The sequence below is a fragment of the Solanum pennellii genome, chromosome 2 (genome assembly GCF_001406875.1).
Source record: "Solanum pennellii chromosome 2, SPENNV200".
Taxonomy (NCBI): Eukaryota; Viridiplantae; Streptophyta; class Magnoliopsida; order Solanales; family Solanaceae; genus Solanum; species Solanum pennellii.
The window spans coordinates 3,666,605-3,675,036 of NC_028638.1; the positions used below are offsets into that span (position 1 = coordinate 3,666,605).

General features: G+C 32.5%; 1 pseudogene; it reads left to right on the plus strand.

Moving 5' to 3' along the window:
• LOC107009668 overlaps positions 1 to 5,842 on the plus strand; it is a 32,394-nt pseudogene extending 26,552 nt beyond the window's left edge.
• Positions 5,843 to 8,432: the final 2,590 nt, after the last annotated feature.

Genomic DNA, 8,432 nt, shown 5'->3' on the forward strand with positions numbered 1-8,432 from the left:
ATATATATATTATATCGCATGTGTTTTAAATCGCTTTTAATACACGGTTTGATTTAAGCATATTCTTGAGTTAAGCAGAGTCAAGGTAAGTTCATTTTAATCCCCTCAATCTTAAGTCATTGTTTAGTATTCCAACTCGCATACTCGTACATTCAATGTACTGATGCTAGTTTGTCTACACCGTTTTATGATGCAGACGTAGGTAACCAGGATCACCACGCAGTGCACTGTTGATCCAGTTGAACACTCCGCAATCACTTGGTGAGCCTCCTTGCATTCCGGAGGACATCCCTTTATTTGTTTTTTTATCTTAGTTCATTAAGATGTTGTGTGTTCTATTCCAACATCTATCTCAGTTATTAGAGGCTTCATAGACAGATAGATAGTTAGTATTTCAGTTTTAGAGTCTCTTCTGTTCTATAACTTCATATGTTCAAGTGTTGAGACTTAAGTGCCATTTTGGCCAGAACATTATCTTAGTATTTCTTTTAATCATGCTCTATTTCTTGATTGAGTTGAGGTAAGTCCCAGGTTATTATATTCAGTATTTATTTTAATCATGCTCTATTTCTTGATTGAGTTGAGTTAAGTCTTTCGTTGAGTTAAGCAAGTCAAGCCAAGGGTTTGCTTGGGGCCAGCAATGGTCTTCGAGTGCCGGATACGTCAAAGGTGTAGGCTCCGGGCGTGACAATAGAGGGACGTTGGGTGTCTGATCTCATCCCTCTGATGGTGAAGCATGGAAATATTTTGATAATGTATATCCTGATTTTGCTAGTGAACCAAGAAATGTTAGATTGGGGTTGTGTTCAGATGGCTTTACACCATTCTCTAATCTAGCATCGCCTTATTCATGCTAACCAATATTTCTTACTCCGTATAATCTTCCTCATAAAATGTGCATGATCAGTCCCAACATATTTCTAAGTTGTGTTATTCCAGGTGCCCGTAATTCAAAAAGTTTGATTGATGTCTATCTACAACAATTGATAGATGAGCTCAAACAATTGTGGTTTGAAGGCATTTTGACTTATGATATATATCAACTAAGAAAAATTTTGTTATGCGTGCTTCTTTAATGTGGACAATTAATGACTTTCTTGTATACGGGATGTTGTCGGCTGGATGACGGCTAAAAATTTATCATGTTTGTATTACATGGAAAATAGTAAGGCATTCACTTTAAAGACTGACAGAATAAATACATGGTTTGATTGTCATTGCCAGTTCTTGCCACTGGACCATGAGTTTAGAAATATGAAAAATGCATTTAGGAAAAATAAGGTTGCCTAAAGTTACAAAATCTTCACCTTCTAGACTTCCTGGATATGGTGCTGAACATAATTGGACCACACAAAGTATATTTTTGGAGTTGTCGTATTGGAAGGACAATCTGCTATGGTATAATCTTGATGTGATGCACATTGAAAAAGTTATTTTGATAATTTGTTTAACACATTGATTGATGTCAAGGGTCAGACAAAAGACAATCCAAAAGCAAGAATGGACTTAAAGGAATATTGTAGGAGAAAAGAGTTATGGCTACATGAATTACCTAATAGTAGAATAGTTAAGCCAAAATCCAGGTTTTCATTCACATTGGATGAGAAATGAGAAAATTGTGAGTGGGTTAAAAATTTAAGGATGTCGGAGGGCTATGCTTGGAATTTAGGAAAGCAGGACAATATGAATGAAGGAGAATTGATAGGTATGAAAATTCAAGCCTATCGCTTTTAATCATCTACCAGAAAGGAAATGGAAACCAATCACAGAGGTAAGTCTTTTTTTAAAGACTTGTGTTCTGAAAAGTTGTTGGAGAGTAGTTTAGTACGGATGGAGGAAAGTATTGTTATTATTACAACTAAGTTGGAGAAGATATTTCCATGTGGTTTCTTTGATGTGATGGAGCATCTTCCAATTCACCTTTTTATTCAGGCCCGTCTTGGCGGTCCGGTTCAAACAAGATGGATGCATCCATTTGAGAGGTATCCATTTGAAATATTTACTAAATTATATATCTTCACCAATTCTTTTATTAACATATATATACACATATAAATGCAGAAAAATTGGCAGATCCAAGCAAAAAATTAAGAAAATGGTAAAGATCGAAGGATCATTTGTTCAAGGTCATATTGGGAGAGAACTACTGATTTTTTGGTTCTTATTACTTTGGTGATGATGTGTCATGTAGGAGAAACATGCCAAATCACAATAACGAAGGCAATGTTGATCCTTCATTTCCACCGATATCAATTTTTAATCAAAATGGTCGAGGATCTAAAAAGCGTGGAAAGTGAAGATTCACTTATATGGAAATGAAATCAGTTGTGACACATATTTTGCTTAATTGACCAGAGATTCAACCATATCTCAAGTAAGTATTAAAAATATGTTATCTAATTACAGAATAATAAGTGTTGATTAATTAACTAAATACTTGAATGTAAAATGATCAGCTTGTTCATAAACACATGAGGTAACGAAGCCATCTATACAGAATTTTCGAAATGGCTCTACAACTATGTAAGTGTGAAATCACTAAGTATTTAATAATATATTCAATTGATACTAAATTATATTACTTGAAATAACAATCACATAGGTTTATTATGAATACTCAAGTGTCCAACATTTTCAATTAGTGAAAGAAGTAGCACTTGGACCCCAATCTCAAGTACTGGCAATGAATAAGTATTCTGTCAATGGGTTTATGTTTCAAACTGAACAAGTTTCTAGGAACAAGAAAACAAATAATAGCGGTGTCTACATATAAGGTGATGTTGATGGTATTGGTCGAACTATTGAATACTATGGTGTCCTTCATTAGATTATTGAAGTGAGGTATTCATGTTGGCCTACGTAGAAGATTGTATTTTTCGGTATGAGTGCTTTGACCCATCATATAGAGACACAAAAGTTGACCATCAACATAACGTAATTGAAGCTAAGCACTTCATCAAATAATGAAGTTATGAGCCTTTTATCATTTCACAAAATGTCAAACAAGTGTATTATGCTTCATATCCATTGCGTAAAGACAAAGCTGATTGGTGGATCTTCATAAAAAGTAAGACTATAGGAAGAATTGAAATTCACAATGCCTTATATGTGGCGTATCAAAATGATGTTGCAAATGTTCAACAACAAGTTGATGTTGAATTGCAAATCACACTAGAACATCCTTAACACATATTAGAAGAAGTATCTGATGCCGAGATACTGAATGTTGAGGAAGAAATGTCTGAAAATAAGGAAAATGAATCATTTGATGACGAATATTGGGACGATAATGTAAATGAAACAACTGAGGAGGAAGAATGGGAGGATTATAGAATTGAAACAAGCAAGGAGGAATAGTGTATAATATATGAAAGTTAGCTAGTATATTTGTAAGTTGTTGTATTTTGGTAATTTTATTGAATTTATGATTTTTATATATACTACACATATAATTTGCATACAGATGTCTTTAGGCGGTGAAAATGATAGACATCGCGAGCATCATGGAGTTAGCCAACATAAACAAGATAAAATTAAGAAGTCTACGAGACCCATAGATTCTGAGGATATTGCATGATATATTTCTTCTGCTCCAGAGTGCATCAACCATGATACACATGTGTGTGTTTTACCATTTGGTACTACAGATCCTCGACTGTATTATCCAAATTACAAAAAACCAGTCAGTGCTTCCTATTCTTCACAGGCCTTGCCTTCTTTACGCCTCGAGGACCTACCTGTACAAGATATTAATCGAGGACGACCCTTATCGGCAGACACTCCATATTCTACATGTACTCCATCTCCCACAAGTGCATCTTCTCAATTATCTTTCATGAGGATTAGAGATTCTAGTAGCGACCAATCAGATGCTATGGTCAGTACGCCTCGATTGACTCAGCATTATGAGCATGTATCAGCATCAGCTATAGCTACAACTACACCTAGTGCTACTCCAAATGACGGGATGCCTCCTCTAGCCCCTGCAGAAAGGACAGACTTGGTAGAGTTATGATTGAGCTTGATGAATCATCGTAAGTTTTCTTTGTTATCTATTTGTTAGTTTATTTTATTTGTTTCTTATACTTTTATATATTACTAATGAACTAGAATATTTACTATCTATTTTGCAGGTGGAATCTGACAAAGAATGTTGTTGGGGCTTTTACAGAAAGTGTTAAGAGGCTATATACTCCAGACGATGTTTAATAATTTTAAGGTACACATTATTTAGTTAAGTTTGATTAGTATACATATATTCTTTAACTATCTAATTTAAGATATTTAATTTTTTTATTCAGAATATGTGTACTTGGGAGGTGAGACACAATCAAGCCATCTCGATCACATTTGAGAGGAAAGCATCCGCCAGACTGTCTGCCTTGCTAAAGAAAGTTCGGGATGATGGTGAACGTCCGGATTGGAGGTTTCTGTATGTTCATGATGAACTTGTTCTGCATCGAAACACAGATAATTTTAAGGCAATATCAGACCAAGTACAAAAGGCTATAGGTAGTCTTAAAGGTGGCTCGTTGCACGCCGAAGGTGCAAACTTCGTTGGAAAAATTACAAGAGAGATGGTAAGTTATAATCAATTTTTTAAATAAATAATTAGTTGATTCATATATATCGTTATAAATTTAAGTTTTTATTCATAGGAAAAATACTTGAGGCGCACTCCCATTGCACCGGAGGTTTTCAAGAAGACTCATATCAGGATGAAAGAAAATGAGTCGGATCCGGATGTCTTGGTGGAGGAAAGAGACGAACAAACTTTATAAGTTATTTAATATGAATAATATATATTAATATTGAATATATTTATGATATGTAAATATATTGACGTCAATTTTTATATTTAATATGCAAAATTAGTTTCAGAATTACGTCGGTGAGAATGTAAATAGTTCGGTTCAAATGACACTTCAACTTTCCACCCAAATTTGGATAGAAAAAGTGATTGGGGGGACACACAAGGGTAGAGTCTATGGTCTAGGCTCTCAGAATGATGTAAGATGACTCCAGTCAGGATTAGAAGGAATTGGATCGTCTAGTCAAGTTGAGACCCTTGATAGTGTTCAGATTGTTTCTATGTTGGATCATATAGCTAAAATTACAGCGGCACAGGCAGAGTCGAAGCAGAAGAGAGTAGCTAAACAACAAAATATGAGTACGACCCTTTAGCAATCAAAGAACAAGTTATAAACCTCTCTCGTAGACCTACTACATTGGCTCCTGACGATAGTTTTGATGATGATGATGATTATTGTGTAGGAGTCACTCCCTAGATAGTTTACATCTTGGACATTTATGCATTTTTTGTACATTTGAACAAATTTTGAACCATGTTTTGAAAGACTTTATATGTCTTTCAATATTGATTTAGATACTTTCAAATGTTATTTTAATTTTCTTTTTTTGTTGTTGTGTACATTATTTATATAATTCTGTGTTTGATTAGGATGAATAGTATATGGAAATTGGATTGAATTGAATTTGCAAGTGGGCAGCAGAAACTGCCAGTTTCTGCTGTAAAAAAATTGCAGAAAGCGACAGACAGCGTGGTTTATTCTGTCGCTTTTCTGGTTTTTAATTTTTTAAAGAATCCAAAAAGCGAAGGACAACATTGTTTAGTCCATCGCTTTTTCTGGATTTGCAGAAAATAAAATTTCCAGAAGAAACAACTTACAGGGTCCTTTTGTCCGCCGCTTTTCTAGAAATTTCAAAAATCAAATTCAAGAAAAATCGGCTTAATTTTTTCATCTGCATTTTTTTCCTTTGTCGTTCAGCTAATCGCATGTATCTAGATGGATACACAGTTTCAGCTACCACATCCTCATAAGCTGACCAATCTTTCTTATCTGGCATTGGAACAATTGGAATCTCATATGCGACCAAATTACAGAGCAATACACATTATCTCATTTGATACATAACATTTACACACATTATCTAATTTGATACATAACATTTACAAACACATCACAACTACAAAAAAATACATACTTATCCTATCAAGTTTATTTGATGATACAAATGTCTCTTTGTAAGCTCCGCCCAGATGTGCACCATCGACAACAACTATTAGTTTGCAGTTTCAAATCCCCTAATCAGTGGTCTTAAAGCTACGAACTTATACATAAATTCATCTTCCTCAGTCTTCTGCATCCTTATATAAGAATTTGGTTACATAGTATTTAACATGTATATTTATCTCAACAACTCTCTATATCCAGTAGATGGTTTATATCTTATAATTTCTAGCGCACGTTCTTTAGCACGTCATGCCTGGTGGTAAGATATTTGATCCCCATAGAATTCTCAAATATTTGCAATTGTATCTTTCAGAGTATGGATTCATTTATGGTTGACCAATTTTGGAAGAAGTCAAACCACTTGCAAATTCGGCTGTTGCTTCATTTTTAGTTAGTACTCTATCCTGCATTGAACACGTATGCTCACTATTGAATTGTCTAGCTTTGAAAACATCATATTTTTCTTGGAGGAAGCCTTGATAGTTCATCTACATTTATTCGAAAATCATACCAACACATAGTTGTAAAATTTTTTTCATAATATTAATGCATATAGTAGTAACATGTTATAATAAATAAAACACTAATGTTTAAAGTAAACAAAGAACGATATACATGAATGTATCAACAATTTTCAAAGACCAACATAATAATTTAGTGTATTTTTTGTATCAGCGTAAATAAAAATTTATATATCCATGTATTACAATTTTTTTGGAATGTATCGACTATATGATTGTTGAGACTAAATTATTTAATGTTTAAACGGTACTATATTAACGTATCAAAAGTATTAACTCAATGTATCAACAATATTAACGATTAAATGAATAATGAATCATATATTAAATTTTTTGGAATGTATCGACTGCCTGATTTTTGTGATAAAATTTTGTAATGTTTCAACAACATTGTCTTGATGTATCTACAATATTAACTTACTATATCATTATCAGTCAACCACAAATCATATTCAACAAACTAAACAAAAATCAAAATTAAAGACTTTCAAATTACTAATGTATGAAACAATAAAACAAAATTATTGTATCACCATTTATAGATCTAAAGAATCCAAATACTCCTATAGATCTAATTTGTAACTTTAAGTTCTGGAATAGGGCAAGAGATTCTGTATCCGGTGATGTGCCTTCTACGCACGTAATTTCTCTGAATGTTCCATCAAAGTTATGTACATTACCGCCAATCTTTTCACTTGTTTCAATGCATAATGGATACATTGCAAATACTGATCACTTTTTTCACTTCTAAATATAGTTTAACACTCATGTCGTTCTTAATTTTCATCGTAGACGAGTTACCTTCTATGATGTAACGAATCTCATTATTTTTCCTTGACAATCGATATCCAACTCAGCTGAAATTACTGCTTTGAGATTCAAAATGAAATTGATTGTCCAACAACGACTCCGTCACTTTTGTAACTTTCATATTTCATTTTGCTCAAAATTGATATATTCATCATGTAGCAGCAAAAATTCAGAGTTTTTTTTCGTACTTCTTGCTTTTTCAATGGATGTTCACAAATTGTTCTTCTATGTAGAAGATATAATTTTGAAAATTGAATTTTGAAACGTCAAAGTCAATCACCTAGTAAAATATGGATTGTTTTAGACAATTAGGCATTAATTAAGCTAATTAAACAAACAAAATTCATTATTACGTTTTTTTTCTTTTTAGCTTAGCAATGTTACTTACCTTGTATCAATTGTAATGTATTGGAATGGTAGTCATGTATTATTCGCAAGCCTTTTAAGAGATTTTTTGTAATATGTAAATTAGCTGGGACAGATTATAATTTATATCTTACACTATGTGATTCCTTTGACCTTTTCATTATTTATTTTATTTTATCAATACTTTAGGGGATATTTCAATGTTATTATTCATTATATCGTAAATATTGGTGATTCATTCTTCTTTATAATAATATAACAATTGATTAAATAATATTCCTTTACTTAGTATGTTAATAGTTAAATATTTCATATTTTTTTGAAGAAATTTATTTAAACCCAAATATCCTTGTTGATTAATTTTATTTTAAAAAAATTCATTTGCTCAAAACATTTTTTCCTATTCTCATTGAACCCTAACATTCATTTTTCTTACTCTTGATTCCATTTCCAATTTATTTTTGTTCTCTCCTCAATATGAGACTTATTTTTCTCCTTAAAGAGGAGGATGAGTCAAGCAGAAAGAGAAGTGCACTAATGAAAAAATAGTTCGTCCGTCCACCACAATATCATTAATTCCACCATCATGAAGTTCAATTGAGTTGATAAGAGGATATTTAGTAAATGTGTTTTGTTGTATTGATTAATTGTGGATGATTTTTTGAGCTTGATTTAGCTTATTAGAATATATATATATATA